The following is a 22,165-nucleotide window of genomic DNA, read 5'->3' as shown; positions in this document are numbered from 1 at the left end:
ATTTTAAAATTTATTTTTAAACAAATCAATAGTTGATCTTAGAACATAAGTAAATTATTATTTAGATAATATGTGAACAATGTAAATCTTGTGAAGGTGGTACAAAGTTGGACACAGGTTGCAATATGCTAAGTAAATCAAACAAAACCTGTCATTTCTCCAACTTGAATTTTTGTTTCTTCCTTTCTCACGTTTCCCCCCTGCTACTGCCATGGATTTTGATGTTGGTAATAATAGCTCCTTCAAGTTCTCTCAGTGCATGGAATGCAATTTTGTTGCAGGTGCTATCACTGTGATTTCTAATTTTCATAGATATATCCAGTACCTTAGCATCAGCTCATATTGAACACTGAAAAGCATTAAACGAACAGGGAGTTAGCCAAAGTCTTCAGGCAGTATAACAGGATTTCTCTCTCTCTTTTTTTTTTTTTTTTTTTTTTTAAGATTTACTTATTTATTTGAAAGTCAGAGTTACAGAGAGAGACGGAGAGGGAGAGGGAGAGGGAGAAAGAGAGAGAGAGAGAGATTGAGAGAGAGAGGTCTTCTATCAGCTGGTTCACTCGCTGGATGGCCGCAAGGGCCGGAGAGAGAGAGAGAGAGAGAGAGAGAGAGAGAGAGAGAGAGAGAGAGAGAGATTGAGAGAGAGAGGTCTTCTATCAGCTGGTTCACTCGCTGGATGGCCACAAGGACCGGAGCTGCACTGAACTGAAGTCAGGAGCTTCTTCCAGGTCTCCCACATGGGTGCAGGGGCCCAATGACTAGAGCCATCTTCTGCTTTCCCAGGCTATAGCAGAGAGCTGGATTGGAAGCGGAACAGCTGGGACTCAAACTGGCGCCTATATGGGATGCCCGCACAGTAGGTGGTGGCTTTACCCACTATGCCACAGCACTGGCCCCAACAAGGTGTCCACTTTAAGCATCTTCCTACAATGGTACAAAAAGGCTGGGGGCACAACAAACTAAAGTCCGTGCCAAGAATCAACTGACAAAGTAATTTAACAAAATTAGAAATAATTATATAGATAGGTGAAAATAGAGGGCCAGCGCTGCGTATAGCAAGTAAACTGCCACCTGCAGTCTGGTATCCCATGTGGGCACCAGTTTGAGTCTCCACTTCTCCACTTCTGTTCCAGCTCCATGCTAACGTGCCTGGAAAAGCAGTGGAGGATGGTGTAAGTCCTTGGCCCCAGAAGCCACATGAGAGCCTGGGAAGAAGCTCTTGGCTTCTGGCTTCGGATTGGCTCAGTTCTGGCAGTTGTAGCCATCTGAGGAGTGAACCAGTGGATGTAAGATTTCTTTCTCTCTGCCCCTGCCTCTCTATAACTTACTTCAAATAAATAAATAAATACTTTTTTAAAAAGGTGAAATTGGATGTGGGGTATATATGTATATTCCCTTATGTATAATTTCTATATTTGAAACATATAATACTTGAATTGCATATAGCATCTAAAAGACAGTAAATGATACATGATTTGTTTTAGAAGTGTAAATTTATAGATACTACTAAATTACACTGAAAGAAATCCACAATTTCTATGGAGGAAATTTTCCCCAAATTTAACCCATCCAGCAAGGTGCGATGTCATGGAACTATATGAAAAATGTTGGAATTGTCTCAAATATTTTCAGTGGACCTAACAACCTTCTGAAACATCAGACCCATATCCCTTTGCCAGGTTTAAGGCATATTTTGTAAGGCTGTCCTGCAGGCAAACACTCTTTTTGTTTGGCTATAAATACACATAGTTTGACCTCATTTTTGAAAGAGAAACTAAGTACAATACCTTAAACTGGCAAGAACTTAGACAATATTAGTACCCTGGCTTCTGGTATCCACAGCTACCCTGCTAATTTTAGACTATCAACCCATTTGCTAGACATGTAACCTGCCTTATCTCTTAAGCTACTTTTAAGATCTTCCCTTTGACTTTGATGTCTCAAATTTCACTATCATATTTCTTATTTGGAATTAATTGTTGCTTCCTAAATCTGAGGATCTATGTCTTCAGTTCTGGAAAATTCTTACACATTTGAATTCAATCATTTCCTATCACACATTCTCTCTAGCTATCTATCTTTGGGTATTCGATTTAAATATATTTTTAGACAATCTCATTCTGCCCCTCCTATTTCTCAAAGTATTATTGTTTTTCTTCTCTTCTCTCTGTATATATGGGTAATTTCTCCAAATCTTTCTATCAACTTATAAAGTCTCTCTTCAGGTATGTCTAGTCTCCTGTTTAAAACACCTAAGTTGGGAATTCCAAGATGGCTAAATAGGGAAAAGACATGATGATTCTGACTAGGGAAAGATGGCAGAAAAAAGCAGAGAAAGTTCCTGTTACCGGTGAAGGGCAGGGTTCTTGTCTTCGCGCAAGAAAGAATTCAGGTGTGAGACAGAGAGTAGTGGAAAGTAAAACAGCAAGGTTTATTAGGGAAGGGACATCCGTAAGAACGGATGGGCACCTCTCCAGACAGAACCTGAGAGAGAGTGCCCAGTCACTCAAACTGGGGGAGGGCGAGGTTACATGGTTGAGTGGAGAGAGTACACCTAGGCAGGCCAGGCGGGCGGCTCAGCAGAGAGGCAGAGGGCCAAGTGCTCAGCCTGGATGAGGCAGGGGGTGGGGGGTGGGGGGTTAAGGGGATGGGCCTTGCCTTGCTGCCTCTGGTCTTCCTAGAACAAAGGACTTTTTGGATGTAAATAGGAAAAATTCCTATTTGAGTTTTCCCCCTGAAGTTATCAGACAGGAGGAAGCCTGGCTGGTTAGAGGAAGGATGGGCGGGACCTCCTGGAAGATTGGTAGGATGTGTGAGGGCTGCACCTGGAAGGTTAGCAGGCAGAAGGGGCGGGGACCCCCACCTGGCAGGTTATGGGGTAGAAGGGGGCAGGGCAAGATGCAAATACTGGGCTGCCCCTGGAAGGTTATTGGGATGACTTTGAGATGCATGTGCTGGACCTAAATGTCTCCTTAGGCCTTTGTCACACACACATAAGCTCATATCTGACTTCCTACCTAACATTCCCAGGGGAGAGTTGGAGAGGAGTGTGCATCGGAAATTTTGCAGCAGGAAGAACACCGTGGAGGAGAATGGAAAGTGTGCACCCACAGCATTTGACAGTGAGGTGAGAGCAGACGGTGGCACCTGCCCAAATAGTGAGAAATTCACATTTTTATCTGCCTTAGAGTCTGGCTGGGAGTGTTGACAGGGACCTGGTACCCACTTAAGATGGTGAGGTACCCCCCATCCTCTCAACCTATCACAGGCTCTGCCAAGAAGAGCACCCAAAGGCAGGTGGCTCTGGAATTGACTGCTCTCTTCATGGATGGGGCAGGCTTGCAGGACAGAGAGGAGATCCTCTGCAACCCGTTACTGTGGGAGCCTTTGGCACTGTGACTGCACGTTAGGGCCTGGGGTGCAGCTGGGTCTTGGGCACAGCACCCTGACTTCTTGGGGTGGGTCATGCTGAGCGTTCCACGCAAACACTGAAGACAGCACAGGTCCCTAGTGCAGATCATGCAATAGCATGGGTAGGGACTGTGTCCACTGTGGGCTAACCCTGGGCACTGGTCACCTTGGAAGAGAGGTGGTGAGGTTGATGTGTTCACACCCTCCCCTCTGCTGCTAAGAGAGGAGATCTACAGCACCCAGCTTGAGTGTCACACTGAACACTCGCGGAACCCTGGAGCACTGACCAGAACTCCCTGGCCACACCCATGCCTCTGGGTATTCAATGAAAGAACAGAGTCTCCTAGAAGCCACAGAAGCATAGTCCAAACATACAAAGAGACACAAATTGGAAAGGAGGAACTCAAATTAGCCCTGTTTGCAGGTGACATGATTCTGTATACATGGGAACCAAAAGATTCCATTAAGAGATAACTAGAACTCCTAAGACAGTTTGCTAAAGTTACAGGATATAAAACCAACAAACCAAAATCAATAGCCTTTCTATACACATACAATACCATCACTGAGAAAGAACTTGTAAGATCAGCCTCATTCAAAATTGCCAAAAGTAAATTAATTCCTTGGAATAAATTTAACCAAAGAAGTGAAAGATCTCTGCAATGAAAATTACAAAACATTAAAGAAATAGAAGAAGACACAAAAAATGGAAAAATCTTCCATGTCCATGAACTGGATTTAATATCATCAAAATGACTATACTACTAAAGCAATTTACAGGTTCAATAAATCAATCAAAATACCAACATCATTCTTCTCAGATCTAGGACAAACAATGCAAAAATTCATATGGAAACACAACAGACTCCAAATAGCTAAAGCAATCTTTAACAGCAAAAACAAAGCCAGAGGCATCACAATATCAAACTTCAAGACATAATACAGGACAGTTATAATCAAAAAAGCCTGGTACTGGCACAGAAATAGACATGTAGACTAACAGAACATGATAGAAACCCCAGAAATCAATACAAGCATCTACAACCAATTAATGATTGAAAAGGGAGATAAAAACAATGCATGGAAAATGGACAGGGTCTTCCACAAATGGTTCAGGGAAAATTGGATTTCCATGAGCAGAAGCATGAAATGCCTTCCTTACACAAAATCAGCTCAAAATAGATCAAGGATCTAAATCTACAACCTGACATCACTGATAACATAAAATTCCCAGAGAACATTGAAGAAACTCTGTAAGACATTGGCATAGGCAAAGAATTCTTGGAAAAGTCTCCAGAAGCACAGACAATAATAGCTAAAATTGACTAATGGGATTACATCAATCTGACAAGCTTATGCACTACAAAGAAAACACTAAACAAAGTCAAGAAGCAACTGACAGAATGGGAGAAAATATTTGCAAAATTTGCAAGCAATAAAGGATTAATATCCAGAATCTGTAAAGAGCTCAAGAAACTCAATAGCAACAAATAAACAATCCAGTTAAGAAATGGGCAAAGGACTTGAACAGGCATTTTTCTAAAGAGGAAATTCAAATGCTAACAGAAACATGCAAAATGCACAGGATCACAAGCCATCAAGGAAATGCAAATCAAAACCACAATGATGTTTCACCTCACCTGATTAGAATGGTTCTCATACAGAAATCTACAAATAATAAATGCTGTCAAGGATGTGCATGAAAAGGTACCCTAATCCACTGTTGGTGGGAATGAAAACTGGTGCAGCCACTGTGGAATACATATGGAGATACCTATGAAATCTGAATATAGACCTATCATATGACCCAGCCATCCCACTCCTGGGAAATTACTCAAGCAAAATGAAATCATCATATGAAACAGTTATTTGTACTCCCATGTTTATCGTAGCTCAACTCACAATATCTAAGATATTGAATCAACCCAGATGCCCATTAACCAATGACTAGATTAAAAAACTAAGGTACATATACACTATGGAATATTACTCTGCCAATAAAAATCATGAAATCCTGTCTTTTATAATAAAATGGATGCAATTGGGGACCATTAAATTTGGTGAAATATGCTAGTCTCCAAAAGATAGATATGTTTTTTGCTGATCTGGGGTAACTAATAGAGTATGTAAAATATAATGTATTGGAGTGAAATGGACATTTTGAGATTCAATTATTGTTTACAGCCCTTTTCTCTTTGGTTGAGAAACCCTTTTTTTCTTCATACTATTTGTTGAACTCCTTACTTAGTGTAGGGTTAACCTAACAAATATTAAGTAAACTGAAAGTAGGTCTTTGTAAAAATTAAGTTTGGGAATAGTAGAGAGAGAAGAAAGAAGGGTTGGAGTGTGGGTAGGAGGGAAAGTAGGGTAAAAGTATTACTATGATCCTAAATCCATATATATGAAATACATGAAATCTGTATAAAGAAGAATTTTTAAAAATTAAAAATGAAAAAAATTTAAAGAGGTTTAATAAAAGATCAGAAATCAGACTGTAGAGTTCTGCCTATTTAAAAAAATAAGTTTACAGTCATTCTGATAATTAATTTTTTAAATTTTTTTATTTATTTGAAAGACATACAGAGAGAGCTCCCATCTGCTGATTCACTCCCAAAATGCTGAAAAAAGACAGGGGTTTGGGTGTCTGAAGCCAGGAAATGGAAACTCAATCCTCATGTTACAAGTGGGTGGCAAGAACCCAATCACTTGAGCAATCACAGCTGCCTCACAGGGTCTGAACCAGGAGGAAGATGAAGTCAGGACCTGAAGCCAAGGATCACAACGAGGCTCTGATATAGAACAAAACCAGCATCACCTTCACCATGGGACCAAATGCCCACCACACTGATCTTTTTTCAGTCTGAGAGCCCATTGTTCATGTTTTGAATTCTATTTTATATCTCCTTCTGCTTTTTAGTATCCTTTCCATAATGGCTTCAGATCAAACTCTATTTTCCTGGGGTATACGGATGGTATGGGTGCAGGGATATTAGAAATTTAATGGGATATTAAGGGGATTTCTTCATACTTAATAGACCAAAGATTTGACTCCTGCCCAACACTGCTGTTAATACCAAAGCCACTAAGTCACAAAGAGAAGCAAATGGCTTAGGACTGACAATTTCAGAAGGAGCATTTTTTGAGCTGCTTCTTCATTTTATAGCACTTATAAAATCACCATAACTTCTTGCAAATTTAACTATACATTTAGAGTGTTTATAAAATTTACCTCAAAATTTTGTGTTGTTTAATAGCAGGTGATATATTGTAAAGGATATCTAACTGACTTTGGGAGAAATAGAAGTCCCAATGTATTTTTAAATAATTTCATAATATGTGAAACTATTTTCTTGATTTTATATTATCAGAAATAAAAACCAACTAAAAAAAGAATTATCCCCTTTTGCTTCAACTTCCTCATCTGTAAACAAAGATAATATCATCCATAAAATTAGGTTATTAAGCAAGTAACGATTTAATAATCACAGATAGTGCTCATTACAATACTGGACTTAGTATGGCAGGTGCCGCAGCTCACTAGGCTAATCTTCCGCCTGCGGCGCCGGCACCCCAGGTTCCAGTCCCGGTTGGGGCACCAGATTCTGTCCTGGTTGCTCCTCTTCCAGTCCAGCTCTCTGCTGTGACACAGGAAGGCAGTGGAGGATGGCCTAAGTACTTAGGCCCTGCACCTGCATGGGAGACCAGGAGGAAGCACCTGGCTCCTGGCTTCAGATCGGCACTGCACGCCAGCCATTGCGGCCACTTGGGGGGCGAACCAATGGAAAAAGGAAGACCTTTCTGTCTGTCTCTCTCTCTCACTGTCTAATTCTCCCTGTGCAAAAAAAAAAAATACTGGACTTAGTAAGCATTCAAGAAACATTAGTCTTCTTCCTGAATTTTTACTAGAGGAAAATAATAGACTGTGTTCCTAGAAAAGAAAAGCTTAAGCTACTTAGAATGTAACAACAAAAAGGTTTCTTTTTATATAGATATCTAAGAGGAACATCTCATTTTACCAATTACTCACAACATACCTCTCAATATAAGGAGTGGCACCCAAATGCAAATTATGCAAAAAAAAACTCAACTTGCAAAAGAACACACAATATAGTGTACATTTCTTAAACATCAAGGTTATTAACAGCTAATGCAGAAAAATCTCATATATAAAATACTGCATAAAAGAACTGATTAAAGAGATTGAAGACCAATTAAAAGAAGCAGATGGTAAATTATCAGTCATTATCCTCAGAGTATATAAAACAATTCACTATAAACAAGACTAACAAGTACAAGGAATCTTCTGATGTAAAAACCATTCCCTGAAGGAATATGAAAATGTAAGAAGTAGTTTTGACCAGCTAAGTTTTATCCATTAGAATAACTCGTCAAATTTCCATAATGTATTCTTTAGCAGAGAGTAACTGAATACAGAAATTATATCTATTATGTGCTAGTGCCTAAATAAAATAGAAGGATCAATAGCATACAGTTCCAAGTCTTCAGGCTCACAATCTAGTGGAAACAATGGAAACAGAAGCAAGTATTCACATATGTAACACACTGTGGACTGTAATAAGCACTACAGAAAAGCACCAAATTGCAATAGAAAGACAATTAACAAGAAAAAAAATTTCAACACAGTAAAGCTGCATATTAATAAATCCATTTCAGCTCTTCCTTTTACAATAAAAGAAACCTGTTCTAATTTCTATTTTTTCTAACAAAACTTTAATAGATATTTTTAGAATAGTTTATGAAAAGAGAAACATCTAGACCAAAGGAAGTAATTTTGTCTACGTTGAATCCTGTTTTAAATGGCAAAGGGAGATAAAACAACCACGATTTATATTCTCTTATCACAAATACTTGGGAGTAGAGGTTCAACGTATCTGAAGTGAAAAATAAGTTCTAGTCTGCCCTTAAGACTACACTGTAGTCAATAAAACATAAAAATATATATTCTACTTCTTTTAAGTCTTGTAAATAAAAATATTTTTCTCCATTTCAAATATTTCCCATATACATAAATAAAACTGCATATGGGCACCGGGTTCCAGTTCCCATTGCTCCTCTTCCAGTCCAGCTCTCTGCTGTGGCCCGGGAAGGCAGTGAAGGATGGCCCAAGTGATTGGGCGCCTGCACCCACATTGGAGACCAGGAAGAAGTACCTGGCTCCTGGCTTCAGATCGGTGTAGCTCCAGTCATGGCAGCCATTTGGGGGGTGAACCAACGGAAGGAAGACCTTTCTCTGTGTCTCTCTCTCTCACTGTCTAACTCTGTTAAATTAAAAAAAAAAAAAAGACTGCATTTGTAAAATAAAATCTTTGAAATAAATAATAACATGCAATAATATGTAAGATACGTAATATATACATATAATATACTGTATATTATACATATATGTATATAATGAACATATATACATATAATATGTATATCGTATAATAATATGTAATAATAATAATATGTAGCAATTTGAAACATGTAGAAGGGAACACATATCATTATTAAACTGATAAACTAAAGGAACCAGAAGTTGAGGACATTCATTTTTTTATTATAATTTTTTTTATTTTTTATTTTTTGACAGGCAGAGTTAGACAGTGAGGGAGAGAGAGACAGAGAGAAAGATCTTCCTTTTTCCGTTGGTTCATCCCCCAAGTGGCTGCTACGGACGGCGCGTTGCGGCCCGTGCGCTGCGCCAATCCAAAGCCAGGAGCCAGGTGCTTCCTCCTGGTCTCCCATGTGGGTGCAGGGCCCAAAGACCTGGGCCATCCTCCACTGCACTCCCGGGCCACAGCAGAGAGCTGGCCTGGAAGAGGAGCAACCAGGACAGAATCTGGCTCCCCAACCGGGACTGGAACCTGGGTGCCGGCGCCGCAGGCGGAGGATTAGCCTAGTAAGCTATGGCGCCGGCCTAGGACATTCTAAAATAAGATATTTTTGATAAATCTGTCTCAAAAACATATTCATTTCATCATCATTTAAAGCATCCCAACCTTAATGAATACACATTACTGTATCAGTTATATTTTTTTTTAAAGACTTGGTTATTTATTTGAAAGACAGAGTTACAGAGAGAGACAGGGAGAGACACAGAGAGTTCTTCCACCTGCTTGCTCACTCCCCAAATGGCTGCAGTGGCCAGAGCTGGGCTGATCCAAAGCCAGGAGTCAGGAGCCTCTTCCAGGTCTCACACGTTGGTGCAGTGGCCTATTCCTTCAAGGAATGATCCATTATTTGCTATGCATAAGGCTGATAAACACCTGAAGACTAAAATATGTTTAAAATCTCTACAGAAACTGTATATTTTATCAGTACCAGTAATTATGCTAAATATACCTTAAATTAATTTTAATATACCATCATATACCAGTAATTATGCTAAATATACCTTAAATTAATTTTTTAAGAACCTGGCATAATGAAGGTTAATGATATTGACAAATAAAGAGTTCTACTCACAATTATAGATGAGTTGGCTATTTCAAAAATTTCTTTTGGGGCCAGTGCTATGACACAGTGGGTAAAGAAACCATCTGTAGCTCTGCATCCCATATTGGCACCAATTCATGTCCCTGCTGTTCCACTTCCAATCTAGCTCTCTAGTAACGTGCCTGAGAAGGCAGTCGAAGATGGCCCAAGTACTTGGGCCCTGTACTCTGGGGAGACACAGAGGAAGTTCCTAGTTCTGGCTTCAGGTTGGCCCAGCTCCATCAACTGCAGCCATTTGGGGAGTGAGCCAGAGGATAGAAGATCTACCTGACTCTTTCTCTCTGTGTAACTCTACCTTTCAAATAAATAAATAAATGTTAAAAATAAAATCAAATAAACTAGAATGCTATAAAATTCTTTTTTATAAATCTAAATAGAAATAATTTGACTTCCTGCAATGTAAACTATTAAATTAGTACCAAGTATTAAGGTAGAAGAAAGAAAATTTAACCAAAGAAATATTTTAGTTAGTTAACTAAAAGAAAACCAGACATAGAAGATTTTGATTTTGATTCCAGTGTTTGAACAGCCAGTTATTAGTCCTATGATTTTGAATGAATCTCAAGGATTCTGATTCTAATGCAAAATCAAGATAACTGTGTCTATTTTATAAAAGTCACAAAAAAATGTCATGAACTAGAGAGAGGCAACATAGATAAAACTAGAAGTTGCATGAAGAAACATTTACATGATGATAAGACTATAATTTTGAGGGACATTTTGGTAGATGTATAAATATAATATGTGCACATTCTTTGATCCAGAAAGTCTATGTTGTATATATAAATACTTGCTAAATTTACAAGTACAAGGATATCCACTGTGACATTGTATGAAATCATAAAAAAAGTGACAAATTTATATGGCCATCAGCTGATATTGGTAATCTACAGCATGACCTTATTATGTTATCACCAAAAAATGGAGCTATATTTTTATTTTAAAAGTTTTAGTAACCTTTGGTCAAATCAGAAAATGTATGTGGGTATACAAAAACTAAGAACCAGGTCAAGGTGTTTACATCATGATTGTGGATCAAGTAATCAGTGGCCAGTATGGGTACTGGTCTCACACTCCTAGGGAAACTCAGGACAGCAAGCAGTGGGTAAAAGCTAGAGCCCCCAGAATAGAATCTATGACTTCCAGGGTAATACAAATATCACTGGGTTGCACAGAACATTGAAAGCGATTCCTGGAAAATGACTAGAACTTGTTTCTGTTATCAAAGCTACCTGAATCATACCTTCCTTGAAGCTAAGCAACCTTGGTGATGGATGAAGTCAGTCACGTCTTGTTGGTAGGTTAATCCACACTCAAAACTACCCTTGGATTCCATGCAAGAAACTCTTTACTGGTGATTATTTATGAGGAATGAGGATTGGATCAAAGAAAACACATTTTATCACTCTTAACATTTAAACACTAAGCTGTTAAGTCATTTTTACAAGACATAGCCAAAAAAAGTGTGAACAACCTACAGAGTGAAGAGATAATGTACAGAATGAAGGAAAATATTTCCAAACTATATACCTGATAAGGAGTTAATAATCAGAATTTTTAAGGAACACAACTCTGTAGTAAAAGAAAAAAAGAACATAAAATAATAAATTGAGAAATGAGCAATAGATCTAAACAGACATTTTTCAAAGTAGACATACAAATGGGCAACAGTTACATGAAAAAAGGCCCAACAACACTATTCAAGGGAAATGCAGATAAAAATCACCATGAGGTATCATCTCACTTCAATTAGAATGGTTATTATCAAAGAGAAAAGATAACAAGTACTGCGCAGGACAAGGAGAATCCATTGCACACAGCTGGAAGAAATTTAAGTTGGTACAGACATTGTGGAAAACACTATGGATGTTCCTCAGAAAACTAACTATGGAATACCATATGATCCCACAATCCCTCTACTCTGTATCCAAGGGATTTCAAGAAGTCAAAGTGAAAGTGGAATCAAATGATAATACACATTTTAGATCAACTTTCTGAAGACCCATCACATGTCCAAAAATGAAATCATTCTATTGAAAAGACCTCTGCAATCCTGTGTCTATTCAGTACTATTCACAATCTCAAGGAAATGGAAATAATCTGTGTCCTTCAACAGATGAATGACAAAAATGTGATATGTACTGCATAATAATTCGGCCACAAAAAACTGTAAAATTCTGTCATTTTTGACATGGATGGAATTAGATGTTATTATGTGAAGCACACCAGACACAGAAATATAAGTACAGCATAACCTTAGCATATATAGAATCTAAAAACTGTTGATCTCAGGGCCTGCACTTAACCAGTGTAGCTGGTTAAGCCCCTGCCTGCAACTCGGGCATCCCATAAGGTGTAGGTTCGGGTCCTGGCTGCTCTACTCCCCAACCAGCTCCCTGCTAGTGCACCTGGGAAAGCAGCAGAGGGTGGCCCAATGGTTGGGCCCCTGCATGCATGTGGGAGACCTGGAGGAAGCTCCTGGCTTCAGTCAGCGAAGCCCTGGCCTGGGGCCATTTGGGGAGTGAGCGAGTAGATGGAAGATCTCTCTCTCTCTGCCTCTGCCTCTGCCTCTTCCTCTCTGTAACTCTGCCTTTTGAATAAAATAAATCTGTAAAAATATAAAATATAAAAATATTTAAAACATATAAAATATATAAAAATTAAAAAGTTGATCTCATGGATGCTGAGAGTATAATAGTGATTACTGGAGGCTGGAGGGGGGGGGAGGGAAGGTTGGAGAATGGCTGATCAATCTACCAAGTTATAGTTAAATAGAAGAAAGAAGTCTGGTGTTCAATAGCATGTAGGGTGACTACAGAAAACAGTAGTGAACAGTATATATATACATATTTTTAAAAAGCTAGAAGAGTTGTGAATGTTTTTACAAAAATGAAATGACAAATGCTTCATTTGACAGCTATGTTTTTCCTGATTTTAACATTATACAACGTGTACATTTATTAAAACCTCATGTTACCTCAAAACAAATTGTATATATTAGTAAAAAATAAAAAGATAAAAAAATTAAAAATGTCTCATAAGAGGTATGAATTATAATGTAATCTTATTTTTAAAAGATTTATTTGAGGCCAGCACTGTGGAATAGCTAGTAAAGCACTGGCATCCCATATGGGTGCTGGTTCAAGTTCTGGCTGCTCTGCTTCTGATCCAGCTCCCTGCTAATGCATCCGGGAAAGTAACCGAAGATGACCCAAGTCCCTGGTCCCAGGCACACATGTGGGAGACCTGGATGAAGCTTCTGGCCAGTGGCTTTGGCCTTGCCCAGCCCTGGCCGTTGCAGCCATTTGGGGAGTGAACCAGCAGATGGAAGACTTCTCTCCGTCTCTCTCTGTCTCCAATTCTCTGTAAGTCTGAATTTCAAATAAATACATAAACATTTAACAAAAAGGTTTATTGATGTTTTTATTTATTTGGAAAGTAGAACATGATGGAGAGAGACTCTATCATCTGATTCACTCCCAAATGCCTCTAACAGAAGGGGCTGAGCCTGGAGGCAGGAACTTCACCCAGTTCTGCCATGTGAGCATTAACAGGAAGCCACATCAGAGGTAAATTAGTTGGGACTGGAACCAGGACTCTGATATGGAGTGCTGGCTCCCCAAGTGTCAGTTAACCCCACTGTGCCACAATGCCAGCAGATAAATTATAATTTTTAAACCAACAGTAGTCCTAAAAGGAAGACTAGACATATAGAGTTAGGGAGCAATAATCACATAGATCCTTCTCCATTCTTAGGAGAAGGAATGAAATATTTTGTCAGGCTGGAGTCGAAGATGCCTATAGCTAATTTAAGGGAAAGAAAAGGTGAAAAATCTCACCAATGTCCGAGCCCAAGAAGAGCTAAATAACTTGAAATATCAAAATTTTATTTATTCCTAACATACAACTTTCTCTTCTAGTACACCCAAAATTCAATTAGTCTTTATATACCTGACACCATTCTGATCTGTAAAAATTCATGGTTTGAGCTAGAATTCTCTCCCTTGCCTGAGAAACAGTAAGCCTCTTAATACCCAAATCCTTCTCTTCAGCCAACTCTATCACCCGTATGACTTAGCCTCGCTCTGAGAAAAGCCCCGTATCCCTTCTGGATAAGCATCCCAAACAACCTACTAGCAATGACACATAAAAAAGGAAGTGCTAATCGCTTGTGAAATACCAGAATACATATTCAACCACACAAAAATCAGCAGAAGGTTCACTATCACATACTACAGAAGTGACTTTTTGTTTTATTTTTTGAAACCTGAAAGATCGAATTATATGTATTTGCTGTGTATAAATCGATGCTTTAAAGTATATACACACTATGGAAGGACTAATTTAGGTAAATAACATGCATCATCTCACGCAGTTATCATTTTTGTGCTAATAAGACTTTTTTTTTAGTCCTGCCGTGGCGGTGGTGACTGTGGGTGAGGAGGTCGAGGCTCAGGGTCAGGGCTGGGCCTGGCAAGGCAGAGGATGCTGGGGTAGGGGAGGCGAGGGAGGGTTTGTGAACCCTGCCGGCCAATGCCCACGCTCCCACAGGGGTGGCAGGAGAGGGGTGGCTGTCTTGGTCTCTCTGACACAGCGACCCACAACCACCTCTAGGCCAAGGCCCCGCTGCTCTGGGAATGGCAATGAGGTGCCAAACAGCACCCCTAGTAAGACTTAATATGTACCCTCGTAGCATGTTTGAAGGGCACAATGTATCATCACTGGATATAGTCAACATGCTGTACAATAGATCTCCTGAACTTATTTAGTATCTTTTTTTTTTTTATTTTAAATGAGATCTGGGGGGAAGGAAGAGAGAAAGGAGAATTAAGAGTTTCCCCCAAATGCTGGTTCATTCTCCCAATGCTACCATGGTCAGGGAGGCCAGACTGAAGCTGGAGCCAGGAACACAGTCCAGTCTCCCTCATGTTTGGCAGTAACTCTCTTACCTAAGATATTACCAGCTGCCTTCCAGGGTCTGCACTAGCAGAAAGTTGGAAGTAGGAGCAAGACCTGGCAAGAAAACCAGGCGCTCTGGTGAGAGACACGGGATCTTAACTGTTAGGTAAATATCCACCCTTATCTTTAAATTTCACTGTGGTAAGAACACATCAGATCTATCCTTTTAGTGGACTGTGTGTCTGTACTCTGAAACACAGGCACAGTGTGGACTGTGCATCTGTACTGTCAGCCATAGGCACAGTGTGGACTGTACATCTGTACTGTGAACCATAGGCACGGTGTGGACTATGCATCTGTACTGTCGGCCATAGGCACGGTGTGGACTGTGCATCATTACTGTCAGCCATAGGCATGGTGTGGACTGTGCATCTGTAGCGTCAGCCAAAGGCACAGTGTGGACTGTGCGTCTGTTCTGTCTGCCATAGGCACGGTGTGGACTGTGTGTCTGTACTGGCAGCCATAAGCACAGTGTCAACTATGCATCTGTACTGTGACCCATAGGCACAGTGTGGACTGTGCACCTGTACTGTCAGCCATAGGCACGGTGTGGACTGTGTGGCTGTACTGTCAGCCATAGGTACAGTGTGGACTGTGTATCTGTACTGTCAGCCATAGGCACGGTGTGGACTGTGCATCATTACTGTCAGCCATAGGCATGGTGTGGACTGTGCATCTGTAGCGTCAGCCAAAGGCACAGTGTGCACCTGTACTGTCAGCCATAGGCACGGTGTGGACTGTGTATCTGTACTGTCAGCCATAGGCACAGTGTGGACTGTGTGTCTGTACTGGCAGCCATAGGCACGGTGTGGACTGTGTATCTATACTGTCAGCCATAGGCATGGAGTAAACTGTGCATATGTACTGTCTGTCAGCCATCTGTCAGCCATAGCATGGTGTGGACTGTGCACCTGTACTGTCAGCCATAGACACGGTGTGGACTGTGTGGCTGTACTGTCAGCCATAGGTACAGTGTGGACTGCGTATCTGTACTGTCAGCCATAGGCACGGTGTGGACTGTGTATCTGTACTGTCAGCCATAGGCACGGTGTGGACTGTGTATCTATACTGTCAGCCATAGGCATGGCGTAAACTGTGCATATGTACTGTCTGTCAGCCATCTGTCAGCCACAGCATGGTGTGGACTGTGCATCTGTACTGTCAGTCTTAGGCACGGTGTGGACTTTGCATCTGTAATGTGAACCATAGACACAGTGTGGACTGTGCGTCTGTACTATCAGCCACAGGCATGTTGTCTACTATGCATCTGTACTGTGAATCATAGGCATGGTGTGGACTGTGTGGCTGTACTGTCCGCCATAGCATGGTGTGGACTGTGCATCTGAACTGTGAACTATAGGCACGTCATCTACTGTGCATCTGTACTGTGAACCATAGGATGATGTGGACTGTGCATCTGTACTGTCAGTCATAGGCACAGTGTGGACTGTGCCTCTGTACTGTCAGGCATAGGCATGGTGTCAACTATGCATCTGGACTGTGAACCATAGGCACGATGTTTACTGTGCATCTGTACTGTCAGCCATAGGCATGTATGGACTGTGTGTCTGTTCTGTCTGCCATAGGCACAGTGTGGACTGTGCGTCTGTTCTGTCTGCCATAGGCACAGGGTGGACTGTGCGTCTGTACTGTCAGCCACAGGCAAGGTGTGGGTTGTGCACCTGTACAGTTAGCCATAGGCATGGTGTGGACTGTGCATCTGTACTGTGAATCATAGGCATGGTGTGGAATGTGCATCTGTGCTGTGAACCATAGGCATGGTGTAGATGTGTGTCTGTACTGTCACCCATAGTCACAGTGTGGACTATGTGTCTGTACTGTCAACCATAGGCATGGTGTGGACTATAAGTCTGTACTATGAATCACTGACATGGTGTAGATTGTGCATGTGTACTGTCAGCCATAGGCACTTGTGACTGTGCATCTGTACTGAAGCCATAGGCAAAGTGTGGACTGTGCATCTGTATTGTGTAGACCCTGTTGTCTACTGTCAGCCATATGCACGGTGTGGACTGCGCATCTGTACTGTTAGCCACTGGCATGGTTTGGTACACTGCTGAACTCTAGAACTTATTCCTCTGGTGTATATAAAAGTTATACCCATTAGACAGTAATTCCCCCATTTCCTCCACCCTCAATCCATAGCAATCATCATTCTACTCTCTGCATCTTGGGACTTGACCTATTTAGATGTTGATGTCTTTCTAGGACTGGTCTATTTCAAATATCACAAGATTGTCAGGTTTCACCCATGCTCTCACATATTACAGGATTTCCTTCTGTTTATAAGGCTAAATAATATTCCATTATATATCCATGTTCTTTTTATCCATTCATCAGTAAATGGGCCACAAAGTTGTTTCCATATCTGGGCTATTATAAATACTACTGCAGTTAACATAGGAATGTTAATATTTCATCAAGGTTCTGATTTCAATTCTTTTAGATAAATGCCCAGAAGTGGGACTTCAGGATAAGATGAGAGCTCTACTTTCAATTACTTGAGGCGCGCCCATACTGTTTTTCATAGCAGCAGCAAAATTCCTGCCAAGAGTATATGAGGGTTCCAATTTCTCCATAATCTTAAGAACATCTTATCTCTCTATATCTGATAACCATCCTAACAGATGTGAGTTTTGATTTATATATCCTTTTATTTGATTATCTCATTGTAGTTTTGATTTCCATTCCCTTGATAGTGATGCTAAGCATATTTTCCTAAACCTGCTAGCCATTTGTATGTCTTCATTGGAGAAGCTTCTATTCAAGTTCTATTCAAGTCCTTTATCCATTATCTAAGAGAACAGAGAATATACTTTAGATATTCTTACAAAAAAGAAAAAAAAGCTATCTAGAGGAGATGATATATCTTTTAAAATCCATACCTGTAGCAATCATTTGACTATGGATACGTATATCAAAATATGTTATACATTTTAAATTTACACAGTAAAAAACAGTCCTTTAGTCGGTTCATAAGCAGATTTTTTTGCTATTGAGTTATAGGAGTTCCTTATCTACTTTATACATTAACTCCTTATCAGAAACATGGTTTTCTGATATTTTCTCCCATTGCATAGGTTGTGTTTTCACCCTGCTGATTGTTCCCATTCCTGTGCAGAATCTTTGGAATTTGAAGTAGTTTCATTTTTTGATTTTTCTGTTCCATTGGCTTTGTTCTTGGTGTCATAACCATGAAATCACTGCAAAGATCAATGTCACAGAGCTTTTCCCCTATGTTTTATTTTTAAGAGTTTTATAGTTTCAGGTCTTACATTTAAGTCTGTAATCTATTTTGTGTTGAAGATATGTGTTTTTAAACTATTTTCACCACTATGAACAACACTTTTATATCTTACACTTCACATGTTACACATAAATCACCCAAAACTCTGAAACAATGATTCTTTCAGAAATATTTTTTGCTTAAAAACATTTATTTTATCTACATATATTTTTGCCTGTATTAAAACCCAAGGCACAAAGTGTAAATTAATAAGAAATATATTTCATATAAGATTACCTGGAAGGTTTCACTTAAAGAATTATTACCCTTCCGAATATTTTACAGCCCATCATTGTGTTATAGCTGGTAAAGCTGCTGCCTGCAATGCCAATATCCCATAAGGGCGCCAATTTGAGTTCCTGCTGGTCTACTTCCCATCCAGCTCCCTAAAAACACACCTCGGAAAGCAGCAGAAAATTTCCCAAATGTTTGGGCCCCTGCACCCATGTTGGAGACATAGAAGAAGCTCCTGGCTTCAGCTTGGTTCAGCCTCAGCCATTGTGGGTACTTGGGGAGTGAACCAGAGGATGGAAGATCTTTGTGTGTGTGTGTGTCTGTAACTCTATCTTTCAAATAAATAATATAAATCTTTTAAAAAGAGAATATGTCAGTGTTCACTTCTGATATTTCAAAAATACCTTATCAATAACAGAATGTGTATTTAGGATATTTCTGTAATTTAAAAGAGAAGTTAAAATGCTGTTTGAAGATCTTCATTAAGTAGGGTTGTAAAATACCATGGTCAGTACTAAAAGCAAAGGAAAAACACATATATAAAATGAAAAAGATACTGATTTTCATACTTATAGAATGGTATATGTAAGAAATTGATTATAGAGGTGTCTCTGGAAAGGGGATAGAGTTATGAGAAAGACTTTTATTTTGTATATAACCTAATTTTCTTCAAGGGATCTCCACTCTCACATTCTTAGCTCATACACAAGTTAAATCCACACCAAAATCCAGGTTTGGCATATGGTTCAATCCATGCCATTACAATCTCCTGCCCAAAGCAACTGACTCAGAGTCGGAGAGAATAAAAAGAATTAATTTTCAAATGCAAGGAATTCTCAAATGTGCACTGGAACAAGCTCATAAGAAGAAGTATATATTTTTGCAATTTACCTATTATTCGACACCCTCATTATGATCCAGATTAATGAATTCATGGACATGATTAACAGACAGATTAATACATTTTTCCTATCAAGACATTATTTCAAGTAGAAAAACATTTATTCAAAGCATTTCATAGAAATATATGCTCTCCTCAAAAGATATCTACAATTTATTTTGCTCATAGGAGTACTGAAATGAATGCATAATTAGTTACTGTTTAGAGAAGTCTTTTAGAGTTTTAGATGGAAGATTTTATTATAGTATATTTATGGGCAATTATTAAGAATGCTCACATTATTTGCAATATCCCACAAATAATGAGCAGAATACTCTAAATTTTTGACAAGACAGTAGCACAGAATTATCTTTATTTCAAATAAAAATCAGTGTTATTTATTTTGAACATCTATATGCATCATGCTGTGCTAGTCCTAATAATCTGGTTCATGCCATGCAATGAAGGTTTTTATTACCTTTGGTAAATATTGCTGTGTAAATTCTATTATCCTTTCTCTCTGCCACCCTCTGTCTCTTCCTCTGCTAGTTATGCATTATGGAAGATACAGCATGACATTTAGTTATCCTCAGTCCTATTTATAAAGGCTATAATCAGATACCACTTTAACACTGAGTGACACCAAATACCTCATTACTAAGAAATCGTAAGGAAATAGCCAAATACCAAATTGTCTGTTCATCTTAAAGTGGCACAGGGCAATTTTTCTAAAAGATAGTGAAGCTTATAATACATAAAAACTACAAATAGCTAAGCACCACATTACACACAAAAGGTCGTGTATGTGTGAAGCTAGTAGTGTATGCCTATTTGTCCAAACGTGGGGCATGTACCCTGAATCATTAATTTTTCATTAAAGTAAGACCGCCACAAGCAGCAGTTTTAGCTGCTATACCACAATGCAGGCCCCCTAGACTACCTACTTTTAGGGACAAAGTGTCAAACATTCAAGCTCCATCCACAGTGAATAATAAAACATAACAGATCTTTGTTGGCCCTGCCCTAACACAGGGTTTTTCCATCTTGGCATTATTCATACTTTGATCCTTTATAATGGGTGGCTGTCTGGCGTGCTGTTGGGTATTTAGCAGTATCCCTGAACAGTAGAGACCTCAACTTGTGACAACCAAAATATCTGCAAATGTCAAATGTCCCCACAAGGGCATGATAAATCCCAATTCAGAACTAGTACTGAGGAGATAAACCAGTTATGAGGCAGTCAGGTTGGTCGCAGTGGAAATTTAGGGTGCAAAATGCTTTTTTCCCAAAGCAGTTATCTTTAGCAAGGTCAAATGCACCTGCCCCACTCCTTGGAAGTTTCCAGTTTTATCATGAGAATAGCAAGGGAATAGTGACTCCAGGTTTCTGAGCTCCAGTTTACTGTAAAACAAATTAGGTATCCCACTCTTCTGATGGCTCTTTTGTTTTATCAGCAGCAAGCCAGATAGTGTACAAAGATTGCAAATCAGGTATTTTGAGGGATTTGTCCCTGCCTTGTATGAAATGACAGTTTCTTCCCTAAAACCATGCTTAAAAAACCCAGTACCACCAACCCCTTTGGGTTTTGCCTCTCTTGGAGCCCCCAACCAGGCCACCCTGGCTGGAGGTCTCTGACGTAAATAAATCTTGCTTTTAAATATATTTTTATTTTCTCTTTATCTGCTTGGAAATTCTTCTTCCACATGAGACAAAGAACCCAGGTAATCTTTTCTGTGCTGCCATTTCACCTGTAGCAGTACCCAGTTGAAGACTATTTTTATCTCAACAGGCTGCTAAGGCACCCAAAACACCTAGTCGTAAGGCAGATTGGAAAGTGTAAGAATGGCAGTGAGCAATTTAGAGGCTACAGTGCATTCTACTTACATACCAAAATCAGGTAAATTGACACAGTATCTTATAGTATAGCCAAACTGCCTTCCTATCTATCTCTGGTGAACACATAACAAGTTACCCTCTATTGTTGACTGATTTTCAGTCAGACTTCCCATACAGTCGGTGTATGTATTACATATCTGACAAATTCTGGGTAATGGTGTAGCTGATCCTCTTCCATCTCTGTCTGTGCCTCCTACTCATTTAAGACCGTATTACCAAACAATTGCCACTCGAGACAATGGTAAAAGTCAAGTATTCCTTGTGACTACCCTCTGGAATCTACGGGGTAGGACACATTATCTCCCAAATTGATGAGGAAACGACCATTTCACAGAAATCACCATAGACCAAAAGCATGAAAAGTGACAACATCTATCAGATGAGTTCGCTCCAAATGTAAAACACCAGTGAAGTGGCAGTGACAAAATAATGAGATGTGGCAGATATCCATGAATAAGCTAAATAATAAGATGCCTAAAACTACCAGAGTTTGAATAGAAGAAAAACATAACAATGGTGGCTGGTTCAGTTGACAAAAGTGAATACTTTTACATGAAAGCATTTTTAAGTATTTAAAAAAACCCACTTAATTGGTGCATTTATGTTACATACTAAATGTAGAGGAATGTGTGTAGATGTTTAGAGTGATTTTGCCTCCATGACTGGTCCAGAATTCTTTCCTTCTCTTTCTTCTATGAATCTGTGGTAGCAAACCCTAGAGCTCATAAACAAGGCATTTTCCAGTGGGAAATACATTACTTCACATATCTAATGTGAAAAAGTATGAAAATCATACCATTTGTCATACAAAAAAAGTGATAGTTATTTTGTAGAGGTAGAGGGGAAAATACCTAATCAGCTTACACCTTTACATTGCCTACTGAAATCTTTATTAAAAAAATATTCTGGAATAAATGTTTGGCCAAGTAGTAAAACAATTAAGATATCTGCATCCCATATTGGAATACATGGGTTCAATA

The 22,165-nt window shown here is 39.4% G+C and overlaps 1 protein-coding gene across 6 annotated transcripts in view; it reads right to left on the bottom strand.

The window, feature by feature from the left end:
* Positions 1-22,165, bottom strand: part of TPK1 (thiamin pyrophosphokinase 1) — a 464,784-nt gene that overhangs the window by 296,887 nt on the left and 145,732 nt on the right. The gene's annotated exons all lie outside the window — the stretch shown is intronic.

This window comes from Oryctolagus cuniculus, chromosome 3, assembly GCF_051225735.1.
Source record: "Oryctolagus cuniculus isolate XC-2025 breed Fujian yellow rabbit chromosome 3, ASM5122573v1, whole genome shotgun sequence".
Taxonomy (NCBI): domain Eukaryota; kingdom Metazoa; phylum Chordata; class Mammalia; order Lagomorpha; family Leporidae; genus Oryctolagus; species Oryctolagus cuniculus.
Note: the sequence above shows the minus strand (reverse complement) of the source record. Positions and strands in the feature narration are given on the sequence as shown.